The following is a 14,886-nucleotide window of genomic DNA, read 5'->3' on the forward strand; positions in this document are numbered from 1 at the left end:
CTAATCTTCTGGGTACTTGAAGCTTTTCTCTTAGTACTTGCTGCTTTACCTCATACTTTTATGTTATGCAGATGTGTTCTTTCCTTTAACCTCAAGAACCAACCTCTGCTAGCTTCAAACTTTTCTTCTGAAGCTTCCTTACCTCTCTCAGCCTTCATAGAATTGAAGAGAGTTAGGGTCTTGCTCTGGCTTAGGCTTTGGCTTAAGGAACTATTATGGTTGGTTTGATCTTCTATCCAGACCACTCAAACTTTCTCTGTATCAGCAATAAGGCTGTATTGCTTTCTTCTCATTCATGTGTTCACTGGAGTAGCACTTTTAATTTCCTTCGAGAACTTCTCCTTTGCATTTACAGCTTGGCCAACCGTTTGGCACAGGAGGCCTAAAGTTTTGGTCTATCTCAGCCTTTGAAGTGTCTTTCTCACTAAGCTCAATCATTTCTGCTTTTGATTTAAAGTGACAGAAGTGTGACTCTTCTTTCACTGAAACACTTAGAGGCCATTGTAAGGTAATTAATTGGCCTAATTTAAGTGTTGATGTGCCTCAGGGAATAGGGAGGCCCAAGGAGAGGGAGAGAGATGGAAGAACAGCAGGTTGGTGAAGCAGTCAGAACACATAGTATTTATCAATTACGTTTACTGTCTTCTATGGGCACAGTTTGTGGTTCCCCCAAACGATGAAAAGAGTAACGCTAAAGATCACTGATCACAAATCACCCTAACAGGGATAATAATAAGCAAAATTTAAGGTGGTGAGAAGAAAAAGGGCCATTCTGCTATCAACGAGGTGGTGACCCAAGAATACAACAACATTCACAAGTGCATCCATGAGTTGGCTTCAAGAAGCGTGCCTCTCAGGCACTCAAAGAGATTCAGAAATTTTCCATGAAGGAGATGGGAACTCCAGATATGTGCATTGATACCAGGCTCAACAAAGCTGTCTGGGCCAAAGGAATAAGGAATGCCCCATATCATATCCACGTGTGCTTGTCCAGAAAACGCAATGAGGATAAAGATTCACCAAATAAGCTCTATCCTTTGGTTACTTATGTACCTGTTACCACTTTCAAAAATCTGCAGACAGTCAATGTGGATGAGAACTAATTGCTGATCATCAAATACATCCAAAAAAGTTATAAAAATTGCCTTAAAAAAGAAAAATTTAAAAGATATTGTGAAAATTTCCAAAATGTGGCACAGAAACATGAAGCAAACGTGCTGTTGGAAAAATGGTGCATATGGACTTGCTTGGTACAGGGTTGCCACAAACCTTCAATTTGTTAAAAAAAAAAAAAAGGCATTCTCTGTGAAGCACAAAAATGCAAAGCACAATAAAATGAGGTATCCCTTTAAATAGGAATGGATGAGATTAATTGAAGGGGAGAGGCAAATTTGAGAAGGTAGAATGCAAGACAGGGTAGGTGAGGGTGGCAGGAGAGAAATCTAGAGTGTAGAACAGTAGAGAGGGGCCCAACTGTAGAAAGGGCATATTGCATTCTGTTTTCTTCAGCCCATGTGAATGAATTTACTAGTTTTATTTCCTGAATTTATGTTGAGTATTGGAAATTAAACTACTTCAATTATATATAATTCTTATGCTTCATGTTATATCTGATTATGATGATATTTGATCCATGGAATCTTTTGACATCTGCATCAAGTGAAAAGAAATAAATTCCTTTATGAATTTAAATAATTGCACTTTTGATTATCTTTTTCCTATATTGTCAAGAGCTAAGAATAGCTGGTGATCATCAGATTTGCCTTGTGAAATGAACAGATACAGATAATGTGGTATATACTCTTACAAATGGGCCTATGTCTCAGACTAAAGGCTTTTAAAAAGTGCCCCAAGGACTATGTTGAGGTGAAGGAAAAACTGCAGTTGGATTGCAAGTGAGATATTAGTGCCTGAGTCATAAAGTTTATAGTTAGACTTTGAAATAAGTGGTGAGAGAAGAAAATCAATCCAGAAACCTGCTACCTGAAAATTTAATATCATTGTGGAGACTTCAGAGGAAGGATAAATAACCTGATTTCTTCTTGCTCAGATGGTGCCACTGTAAGCTATATATTAATCAGTTTTGAGTGTCTAATTAGGAACAACTAAAGGCAGAAGGAACTTTCTAGTGCAAGTATAAACTTCTATCTTTCAGGAAATTTCAAGTATACAATACAGTATTATGAGCTATAGTCACCATGCTGTACATTAGATCCTCAGGATTTATTTGTTTTGTTAACTGAAAGTTGGTTCTCTGAAAATAGATCCTAAGCATTCTCACCGCAAAGACACACAGAAAATGGTAACTATATGAAATTCTAGATGTGTTAATTAACTTGATTGTGGCAATTATTTTGCAATGTGCATCAAAAAATCACAATGCATACATTAAATATGTATATTTTTATTTGCCAATTATACCTCAATAAAGCTGGAAAAAATGTCTCTTTCATAAACCATAAAGACAAGAGTCTGAAAGAATTATTTTTCTAGAAGGTGAACACATTTCCTTCTCCTTCTGTATAATGAACCCAGATAAAATTCTAATTGGTTTTAAAAGCCTAGAAGGACTATTTTAATGAATACCCTCCCTGCACCAGTGGCACTTTTTTTTTTTTTTTTTGAGATGCTTAGGTACTTAACAAAGATCTCATTTACTTTTCCAAATTTTCTAAGTGGTCACAGGATCAGTAAGAAGCATTTCTAGTTTGCAGTGTCTTCGGCAGGCTTTGGGAGAGGGAGTTTGGGGAAAATAGAGAGACCAATGTTCTCTACTGTCCCCTTGTCCCAGAACAATCTTAGTGTTGACATCAGGCATCCAATTCTGAAAGCTCATGGAGACTGCATGACTATCAACAAACTTCTAAATGTGACAGGTGGCAGGCAGCCACTCGGACTAAATTTGCTATGATTACAGCCATCACTACCATTAGTCTCCACTGGTGTTGCTACTGAGGTTTAAGGACAGTAGCAAGAAAGGGAACTGGAAGGGAGGCCCCAAATACTAGGGGCCTGGAACCTTTATCCTTCTGCAATGGTTAATTACATGTGTTCACTTAACTAGGGTATGGCACCCAGTTGTTTGTTGAGACAGCACTCTAGATGTTGCTGTGAAAGTAATTTTTAGTTATGGTTAACATTTAAATCAGTAGACTTTGAGTAAAGCAGATTACCCTCCATAATGTGAGTGGGCCTCATCCAATCAGTTAAAGGCCTTAAGAGAAAAAAAAAAGATGGAGGACCTCTGAGAGTGAAATAATTTTACCTCTGTATTACCTTCAGACTCAAGACTACAATATCAACTCTTCCCTGAGTCACCATCCTGGTGGCCTGTCCTGGGCATTCAGACTTGCCAGCCCCCACAATCATGTGAGTCAGTTCCTTAAAATAAATATTGTTCTTTGTATATATATATTCTATTGATTCTGTTTCTTTGGAGAACCCAAGTGTGCACCATATTGCCTGTACTTTTTTCTCATCGGTGTTCATATCTGCATCAGGTCAACAGACTGACTGATAAGAGTAAAGGGAAATGAAATGGCTTTGGCATGAAGTGTGCAGAGCACGGTGCTGGTTCTGTTTAGCTTCAGGGACTCTCTGTTCCCCATCTTTCCTTTTAGCCCATTAATGTCACGTTTCATTTGAGGTTGAGCTGTGCTGCACTTTGCTGGGAAGAAGGAATGTAAGCTGCTTTTATTAATGGGTTTCGTGTTGTCCTGACCTTTCCTTGCTTTTTTTTTTCTTTCTGAGGAAAAATGGCTAGAATTTTACAGATGCTGGTTCAAGTTTTTACTTTTTGATTTGTTTCAAAGTGGAATAAACCTTATATTCTTTAAAGTTTTGTTTGATAACCAAATCATCTTCAGTTCAGCACTGTTCAATAGAACCTTCTATGATAATGAAAATGTTCTTCCATGCTGTCTCATGTGCTAGCCACATGTGGCTATCGAGCTCTTAAAATGTGGCTAATGTAACTGAGCAACTGAATTTTAAATTTTATTTGATTTTAAGTCATTTAAATTTAAATAGCCACATAAGGCTAGAAGTTATGTTGCACAGCACAAATCCAAGTGAGTCTCCAAACATCAGTTTCCAGCTTTTGTTTGTTTGTTTATTTATTTAAGATGGAGTTTCGCTCTTGTTGCCCAGGCTGGAGGGCAGTGGCGCCATCTCAGCTCACTGCAACCTCTGCCTCCTGGGTTCAAGTGATTCTCCTACCTCAGTCTCCCAAGTAGCTGGGATTACAGGCATGTGCCACCATGCCCGGCTAATTTTTTGTAATTTTAGTGGAGGTGGGGTTTCACCCTGTTGACCAGGCTGGCCTTGAACTCCTGACCTCAGGTTATCCACTCCCCTCGGCCTCCCAAAATGCTTGGATTACAGGCATAAGCCACCACGCCCTGCTCCAGTTTATTTTTAAGAAGTAAAAGCAAGTCTCTTTTCATACAGTGACTTAATGCTAAAAAATGTAAATCTTGACTACTCATAAATGAGGTCCTTGGACCAGCCCCATCAACCTCCTCTATGAGTTTCTTACACATGTAGAATCTCAGGTACTACTCTAAACCTACTGAATCAGAATTTGCATTTTAACAAGATCCTTGGTTTATGTGCTCATTAAAGTCTGAGAATTACTGATATAAACTATCCATACAAAGACTCTTAGTTGACACACAGAGGTGGGGGAAAAGCAGTGAGGATTTTTTCTGAATTGTTTGCATGGCTTCTTCTGTGTAGCCCCCGTATATGGGCAAAGGGGTACCACCCTGGTCCTGGCATGACCTTTTTAGGGCAAGTGTTAGAATCTCTCTATGCATGCTTTTGGTTTTTCAAAATGTTGCATCTGTTCACAAACTTGTGATATTTTTTTCTTGTTAAAAAAAATAGGGCAGAATGTTTGAATCTTAGGATTTCTTAAAGTGAAAAATCACTGCTCCTGAATAAGCAGCCAGTTGTGCTGTGTGATATATGTGATGTGGTTCATTTATAAAATCATTTTCCAGAGTACACATGAACATCTTCACTGGTTTTCTATTTATTATCAAATCAATTCTAACTTATTGATAACATTAAATATAATCAATGTTCAGTGTTATATATATTTGTGACTCCCACGTACCTGACACTGTTCTGTCATTATTTTGGGGAGTGAACACTGCAGTGTGTAATAGAGACTGGAGGTGGCTTACTAGTCCACAATCTACAGACACATTCATTAGTTTCCAAAATCATTTCTGAAATTCTAAATTTTTCTGACACTATGGTGGGCGTCATATAAATCAACTTATAGCAAAGTCATCCTAGCTTTTTAGGGCATAACCACATAATAGGCAGTAGATCATATTCAGTTGCAGTTTTATTGAAACAACTCTGAAATGCTATAGAAATCGGTAAAAGAATGAATAGAAAGTGCGTAGAAGAATGTCATGGTATGTAATTTTGTGTTAGCCTCTATCCTAGCACCTTTTTGTGTCTCTACCATTCTGTTCACTCCTTTCTTTCCTTTCTTTCCTTCCCTCCTTTCCTTCCTTTCTCTTTCTTTCTCCTTCCTTCCTTTCTTTTCCTTCCTTTCCTTCCTTTCCTTCCTTTCTTTCCTTTCTTTCCTTCTTTCTTTCTTTCTTTTGTCTTCCTCTGTCACCCAGGCTGCAGTACAGTGGCTCAATCATAGCTCACTACAACGTTGAACTCTCTGACTTAAGCAATCCTGTCGCAGCCTTCCAAGTAGCTAGGACTACAGGTGCGCACCACCGTGCCTAGCTAACTTTTTAAATATTTGTTTGGTAGAGATGGGGTCCCACTATGTTGCCCAGGCATGTTTTGAATTCTTGGCCTTCAGTAATCCTCCTGCCTTAGCCTCACAGTGTGCTGGGATTACTGGCATGAGCCACTGTGCCTGGTCCACTTTTCTTTTTGAACTACGTCTAGTTCACATTTTGTTGCTACACTTTATACAGGATACTTTGTGGTAATGAAGTGGGGCTATACATTTAAAAATAATAGTTTGCAGCAAAAATATGGATTTAGGCCAAGTGCAGTGGCTCATTCCTGTAATCTCAGCTCTTTGGGAGCCCGAGGCAGAAGGATTGCTTGAGCCCAGGAGTTTGAGATCAGCCTGGGCCACATCACCGGACTCCATCTCTACAAACAAACAAACAAAAAAATTAGCTGGGCATGGTGGCACATACCGGTAGTCCCAGACACTTGGGAGACTGAGACAGGAGGATTCTGTGAGTTCAGGAATTTGAGGTTACAGTGAGCTATGATTGCATCACTGTGCTCCAGCCTGGGTGACAGGGACCCTGTCTCAAAAAAAAAAAAAAAAAAAAAAAAATCAAAAAGAATTTACTCAGTTTCAATCAAAATTAGGAATTGCTACCAGATCTAAGCTCCAAGGTCTATCCATTCTGATACTTAGTTAAACACACATTATATACAAATATTAGTACAATGTTTTCCTTCATATTCTCAACAGGGAGTAGAGAGGGAGAAGGCAGAATTCTTCACATTCAGAGATCACAGATTACAGTTTAAAATTTAGCCTGGGTTTTTGGTTTGATGGATTTAAGTCCCGGCTGGTTCACTTATTCGTATAGAGGCGATAACAATACTTACCTCAGATGTAACTCTAACTCTCTCAGAAAGCAACTGAGGTTTTCTATGCTCTTTTCAGGAGATGGCCTTGGCAGATTAGAAGTATCTGGAATATAAGATTTTGATTACTGAAGCCACATTCAAGGTGTGGTGTTATGATTTTGGGGAGAGCTGACCCCAGATGTTTTATATAAACACATATTGGTTGCAGATGCTGTGGTTGATGTTCTTTAATAGGTCCAATTCCAAAAGAGCCTACATGCCGAAGAAGCTGAAAAAGACTTCCGTGTGCTCTGACTGGGGACTCAGTGTGTATCTGACTTCCCTGAAGTCTCTACACCTTCATGAGATCCTTTTCTAGAGAATTTGAGGGGTACAAGTCCTTCCGCTCTACTGTGGTTCTAATACTTAGCAAAACTTCCCTCAGCAGCTGTATCTCCATTGGCCTTCAGTGTGCTGTGATGCAAATGCACAGTGGCTGTGCAGACCAAGAATTGGTCCAGAGATCCTGACTTTGAACTCCGGCTAACCCTTGATGCCTCTTAGTATCACCTGATTTCAGGGGGAATTGTCCCAGGTGCTTGAAAATATTCAGCAGAAAATTGAAGTTATCTGAAATGCCACTACCCAGCAATAATAGTTTAGATTTTTATGTATTTAATTTCAGGGTTCTTTTTTTTTTTTTTAAATGAGGGAACATTTACATATACATATATACATATTTACTTGCACATGAATTAGATTGGTTCTAACCATTTCATATTCTGCTCTTTAAACAATATGAAAAATCAAGCCAAGTGCTGTGGCATATGCCTGTAATCCCAGCACTTTGAGAGGCTGAGGCAGAAGGATTGCTCGAACCCAGGAATTTGAGACCAACCTAGACAACATAGTGAGTCCTTATCTCTACAATTTTTTTTTTTTTTTTAAATTAGGCATGGTGGCACGCACCTGTGATCTCAGCTTCTTAACAGTCTGAGGTGGGAGACTTGTTTGAGCCTGGGAGGTTGAGGCTGCAATGGGTCGTGATCATGATGCCACTGCACTCCAGCCTTAGTGACAGAGTGAGACCTCATTTCTAAAAAAACAAACAAAACCTAAACAATATAAGAAATCACATGTCATGGGGGAAAATTCATATTATTAAGTATTTTGCAAGAACTTGATGTTTAACGGTGATATTCTTTTCTGTTACGTGGGTGTTGTGTTATCTATTTAACCATTCTCTTATTGTTTGACTTTGGGTTTTAAAAATTTGTTGACGTTATAAAAAGCACTTCATTGCTACTGTTTCATATGGTGTGAATTCTTTCTTGAAACATATTGCTAAATTCAATTCCAGAGAGTCTGTGTCACTTATGTTCCCAGTAGCAGTAACTACTGCTCTTAGGATGTGTCTCTTAGGATCCCAGCAAGCTCTGAGAATTAACATTTAAATGATGCCCATTTGATGAGATCAACTAATTGTTTTAACTAATTAATTATTTTAATGAGTTGTTTCAGTGTGTTTGTGGTCATGTGAAACTTTACATTTATTCTGTAAAATTTATTTTATCATTTAAAAAATTTTGGAGTGTTGAAGGTTTTTTCCCCCAGAACAGTCCTAATATTTTTGATGATCAAAGTAGTAAATTTTCATTGCCAAAAATTCAGAAAATGCAGAAACATATAGAGAAGAAAATAAATGTCACTTATGATTCTATCACTCAAAAGTCACTGCTCTTGACACTTGTGTGTGTAGCAGTCCGTTAGTATTTTCTGTGGCTACATAGCACATGTCACACAACTATTCATATGTTCTTTCCTGGTACCAGAATGGAATCACATATTGTTTTTGTAACCTAATCTTTCTAAACTAAAAATATATTGTGGGAAAAGCAGTGTAATATTTTAGTTAGGAACATGGTCTTGGAAGTTGAACTCCCTAGGTTGGCATCTAAGCTTTGCCACTTATTATCTATGTGACCTTGAGAAAGTTGTTTACTTACTATGGACTCTTGTTTCTATTTTGTAATACAGAGGAATGGCGAAAATTGGGAATAATAATAAATGGGAAGGATTTATAATCTATTCACAGAGTTGTGAACAGCAAAAGAAGTAAAGCTTGTAAAACACCCAGAACAGTGCCTGGCAGATAGTAACACTCCATAAAAGTGAACTTTTATTATCTTCTCATGTTGATAATAGATATATATTGCTGGGAGTATAATTGTATTTTATTTTGTCATTAGGGGTATTCTGTTGTATCATAGAGTTTGTATTTGCTTGTATTAGAATTTACTGAAACAATCCCCCTTTGAGGTTGGTAATTTTCAGTTGTTTGTAATTTCTCAGTTTTAGATTTTCCTAAGATGGCTGATGAGTAAGGTAGTTCAGAGTTTCAGAATGCTGGCTGTTAAAATTACTAGCTATGTCCCTATGAATTCTGGCTCTGCCACTTACTAGACAAAGTACTTAACTAAGTCTTATATTTCTCATGTATAAATTAGATATAAGAAAATTCTCATAAGGCTGTTTATTATCTGTTGTTGTAAAACAAAACTTAATGGTTAAAACCATTTTATTTGCTCATGATTCTGTGAGCCACCATTTTGGGCAAGGCTCAGCTTGGTGATTCTTCTGCTTCTCTCACCTGGGATCACTCATGGGGCTGCAATCCTCTAGGCATGCAACAGTAGCTGGGTTGTCTGAGTTGGCCTCCCTCACATGTCTAGTGCTTGGTGCTGGTTGTCGACTGATCATGAGTCTTCAGTAGGCTAGCTAGGGTTTCTTAACATGGTGGCAAGATTTCAAAAGTAGAAAGAGAAGAGGAAATCCTCTATTTGTGACATTTACTTGCATCTTGTTGACCAAAACAAGTGACATGGGAAAACCCAGAGTCAATGTGGGAGGGAACCAAGCAAGGGCATAGATACAAGGAGGCATGTTTCAGTGGAGGAGATCATTATGTAATAATATATTCTAGTCACTATAAAAATTGTAATTAAAATAGAGATGATAATGACAGTATCTACTTCATAGAATTATCTACTTCATAAAATTAAATGACCCAATGTATGTGTACTGTTTCTCACAGTGCTTGGAACATAGTAAGGGTTCAATAAAACTTAGTTATATTGAGTACTGGCTTGATTATACTCTTGGGAAATGTATTGAGATATGTACTTGATAAAGGCATTAGATACCATTGGCAAATTACATATTTTCACACATCTTTGTAAAAACATTGGGTATTATCACTTTTGAAAATTATTGTCACATGGATGAATAAAAACAACTCATTATAATTTATATATTTTTTCATTACTCATGTCTTTGTACACAATTTCGACGGATTTATGACTATATGCATTGCTTTAGTGAACTGCCTATTCATGCTCTTTGCCCATTTCTTAAAAAAGCTTTTAATTTTTGAATAGTTTTAGATATACAGAAAAATTGCAAAGATAATACAGAAAGTTCCTTTATATCCCCTATAACATTTTATGTTGCCATGGTACATTTGTCATCGCTGAAAAACCAACATTGGTGCATTACTGTTAACTAAACTCTGCACTTTATTCAGATTTACTAGTATTTTCACAAATGTACTTTTTGTGTGCCAGGGTCTGATCCAGGGCACCACATTGCATTTAATTTTACAATTCCTTAGTCTCCTGTGGTGTGTGACAGTTTTTTCAGTCTTTCTTTGCTTTTCGTGATGGTGATAATTTTGAAGAGTACTGGTCAGATATTCTATAGAATGTCCCTCAATATAAGTTTGTCTAATGTTTTCTCATGATTTGACTGGGATTAGATTATGAGTCTTTGGGAAGAATACCACAAAGGTGAAATGCCCGTTTTATCACGTCATATCAGCAGTCACATGCTGTCAAGATGACTTGTCACTGGTGGAATTATACTTGGTCACTTTGTTTTGGTAGTGGTTGTCAGTTTTTTTCCACTGTAAAGCCATTATGTTTCACTTTCTATACTTTATCCTTTGGAATTATTCTTTGAAAGCAAGTCACTAAGTTCAGCCCACACTCAAGATGGGAGTCTGGGAGTTTAAGCTCCGCCTCTGCAAAGAGAAATGTATTAGTTTGTGAAGGCTGCCATAATAAAATATCACAGACTAGGAGACTTAAGCAACAGGAATTTATTTTCCTACAGTTCTGGAGGCTGGAAGTCTGAGATCAAAGTGTCAGCAGGGTTGGTTTCATCTGAGGCCTCTCTCTCTGGTGTGTACCTGTCTGGTGTCATTTTCTGTCTGTGTTTATAAGAACACTGGTCAGATTGGATTAGGGTCCATCTTAACAACTCAATTTTAATTTAAATACCTCTTTAAAGGTACTATTTCCAAATACAGATACATTTTGAAGTACTGGGGGTTACAGCTTCAGCATATGAATTTTCAGCAGACACAATTCAACTCATTAACAGAGAGAGTATCTATATATATTATTTGAAATTTTTCTGCACAGAAGATTTGTCTCTTTCCTGCCATTTATTTTTATATTCAACCATTATTTACATCAGTATGGAATCATGTTTATTATATACTTTGGATTATATCTAATATCATGTCAATAACTTAGTTGGTCAAATTCTTCCAGCTTGGCCATTGGGAATTCTTTTAGAATGGCTTATGCCTCTTTGAAATGTTTCCATCCTTTAGTTTTTTGAGGACTTTCTTATTTTATGGTGCTATGAGATGATCCAGGTTCATCTTTTTTTTTTTTTTTTGTTCCCCAGCCCTGGAATCAGCCATTTCTCCAAGCAACTCTGGTTCCTTTTACCGGAGAGTGACATTGAAAAGCCAAGATATGGGCACTAGGTGTGCCAGTTTTTTCTATGGGAATGAAATAGCATTCTTGGCCAAATGAGGTGGCTCACGCCTGTAGTCCCAGCACTTTGGGAGACTGAGGTAGGAGGATTGCTTGAGATCAGGAGTTTGAGACCAGCCTGGACAACACAGTGAGACCCCACATCTCAAAAACAATTAAAAATTACATGAGTGTGGTGGTGCATATCTGTAGTCTCAGCTACTCAAGAGGTTGAGGTGGGAGGATCACTTGAGTCTGGCACGTGGAGGCTGCAGTGAGCAGTAATCATGCCACTTCACTCCATCCTGGGCAATGGAGTAAGACCCTGTCTCAAAACAACAACAAAAGAAATACTGTTCTTATTTATTGGAACATCTCTTTCTATTAGAGATACAGTATTAACCTTTGGCCTGTCTTATATGTGTCAAATGTTTCTTCTAATCAGCAAATATTTAGTATGTGCTTACTTTGTCTCTGGCATTGTTCAATATGTTGGAGATACTGCACTGAATACAACAAAATCCCACCTTCATGGGGTTTATATTCTAGAGAAGGCGATCAGTCAGTTAACAAATAGAGAAAAGAAAAAAATAACATGTCATAGTGGAAGACCCATGAAGAAAAATAAAACAATGTAAGTGTTAGAGAGAGAATGAAGGGAGGACTATCCTAGGCCAGCCGGGGAAGGCTTCTTGGAGGAGGTGACATTTGGGCAGACACCTGAATGAAGAGAGGAAACAAGCCATGCAGATAGCTGAGGGTAGAGCATCTAGGCAGAGAAAACAGGAAGAGCAAAGACCCTGAGGTGATTGCACACTGGCTGTACTGTAGGAACAGCAAGGAGGCCAGTGCAGCTGCAGCAGGATAAATAAAGGAGGCAGTAATGAAAGATGACAGCAGAGGTTGTGAGGGGATGGATCACACAGAACCTTACAGGTCATGGTAAGATATTTGGCCTTTACTCTGAGTATGATAGGAAGCCATTGGAGAATTCTGAGCAGAGGTGTGACATGATCATGTTTATATTTTAAAAGATGTAAAGCTCAGTGTCACTGATCATTAGAGAAGCAAATCAAAACCACAATGAGATACCATCTTACACCAGTCAGAACGGCGATTATTAAAAAGTGAAAAAATAACAGATGCTAGTGAGGTTTGGAGAAAAAGGAATGCTTTTGCACTGGTGGTGGAAGTGTAAATTACTTTAACTATTGTGGAAGACAGTGTGGCAATTCCTCCGAAACCTAAAGACAGACATACCATTTGACACAGCAATCCCATTACTAGGTATATACCCAAAGGAATATAAATTATTCTATTATAAAGACACTTGCGTGCAAATGTTCATTGCAGCACTATTCACAATAGCAAAGACATGGAATCAACCTAAATGTCCATCAGTGATAGACTAGATAAAGAAAATATGGTACCTGTACACCATGGAATACTATATAGCCATAAAAAAGAATGAGATCATGAGATTATGTCCTTTGCAGGGACATGGGTGGAACTAGAAGCCATTATCCTTAGCAATCTGACATAGGACAGAAAACTGAATACTGCATGTTCTCACTTATAAGTGGGAGCTAAATGATGAGAACATACGGAGACGTAGAGGGGAAGCACACACACTGGGGTCTCTTGGAGGGTGGAGGGTAGGAGGAGAGAGAGGATCAGGAAAAATAACTAATGGGTACTAGGCTTAATACATGAGTGATAAAATAATCTGTACAATAAACCCCCATGACACATGTTTACCCATGTAACAAAGCTCCACATATACCACTGAACTTAAAAGTTAAAAAAATCTGTTAGTGGGAATGTAAATTCGTGTAACAATTTTGCAGAACTACTTGGTGTTATCTAATAAGTGGTAGAAGTGCATATCATTTGACTAAGGAATTGCATGCCTCTGTATAAACCCACAGAAACTCTAGCATTTATGCTAGAGTACAAGGTTAAGGAGATGACAGCTCCATGTATGTTATTGCCCTGAAGACCTTCCCCTGAGACAAGATGTGGCAGTGAAAGATAGTGATATTGATGATCCTGACCCTGTGTAAACGGAGGCCAATGAGTGTGTTTATGTCATAGCTTTTAACAAAAAAGATTAAAAAGTAAAAAGAAAGAATTAAAAAGTAAAAAAAAAAAAAACAAAAAAACTAAAGAATTTTTAAAATAGAAAACAAATACAGAATAAGGATATAAAGAAGGAAAATATTTTTGTACAGCTGCAAAATGTGTTTGTGTTTTAAACTATTATTACAAAAGAGTCAAAATGTTTTAGAACATTAAAAAGTTTAGAAAGTAAAAAAATTTACCATAGGCCAGGCATGGAGCTGTCATCTCCTGTGATAGTAAGTAGAAGGAGTACACCCTAAAATGATGGTAAAAAGTGTAGTTTAGCAAATACATAAACCAGTAACATAGTTGTTTATTATGAAGTATTATGTACTGTACATAAATGTATGTGCTATACTTTCATCTGACTGGGAGCATGGTAGGTTTGTTTACACCAGCATCACCACAAACACATGAGTAATTCGTTGCACTACAGTATGATTATGGCTACAACATCACTAGGCAATAGGAATTTTTCAGCTCTATCATAATCTTATAGGACTACAATTATATATGCAGTCCACTGTTGACTAAAACATTGATATGTCACACATGATTGGATTTGTGAAAAGAATGAATGAATTGTACATACAGTTAATTCTCATTAGTCATGGTACTTTTGGTCTATAAAGTTGCTGAGAGGAGTGAATTATTGAATAGTGAACCATTGCTCTTAGGGGAAGTACAAGATTAGGTTCCTGTGAGCCTCTGGTCACAGCATTTTCATCCATCAATTAATACATAACCTTGTTTTATGTGTATATCTGTCTATTATTGTTAATTTATTAACATTGAATTAATGGCCAATAACACTATAATTTGTGCCTAAGGGAAGCTTATCTGACACACGGATATTCTCTGTAAGCCACCTCACAGCCTTCTTGGACAGAGGAACACTAGACGGAACTTCAGCACTAGGAAGGGGGCCATTTCACATAGCAAAACACCAACAAGGAGTATAAAAATGTGAAAAATATGGCACTAAATAGATGGTGAAAGGACACTTGTTTACAGTATGAGAGCTGACACGAGAAGTCAGAGGGTTGCCTTGTTCAACCTTAGCTGGGAATGTGGAGGTGGGGCCTCACACATTTTTCTGAATGACCATGAAAGTACAGGGATTATTGATTTGAGGGGTTACAAATACATTTTAGCAAGTAGGCAAATCCATAAATATGGAATTCATGAAAGATGAAGATCAGCTGTAATCTTCACTTGCCCTATGTGAAGTAAGAGTTATCCTTATATCACAAATTAAAACACACACACACACACACACACACACACAGCAAATCCTGAGATTCTAAGAAGCTGGCAGTTAGTGGGTGAAGAAAAGGTAAACCATGCTCCTTCAGTTCCAAAGGCAGTG

The 14,886-nt window shown here is 37.7% G+C and overlaps 1 long non-coding RNA gene across 1 annotated transcript in view; it reads left to right on the forward strand.

The window, feature by feature from the left end:
* The first annotated feature begins 240 nt into the window (after positions 1-240).
* LOC103884682 overlaps positions 241-14,886 on the forward strand; it is a 116,230-nt gene continuing 101,584 nt past the window's right edge. The window contains exon 1 of the long non-coding RNA XR_002522237.2: positions 241-3,369. This is a non-coding gene — a long non-coding RNA (uncharacterized LOC103884682). The remainder of the gene's footprint in view (positions 3,370-14,886) is intronic.

The sequence above is a fragment of the Papio anubis genome, chromosome 3, assembly GCF_008728515.1.
Source record: "Papio anubis isolate 15944 chromosome 3, Panubis1.0, whole genome shotgun sequence".
Taxonomy (NCBI): Eukaryota; Metazoa; Chordata; class Mammalia; order Primates; family Cercopithecidae; genus Papio; species Papio anubis.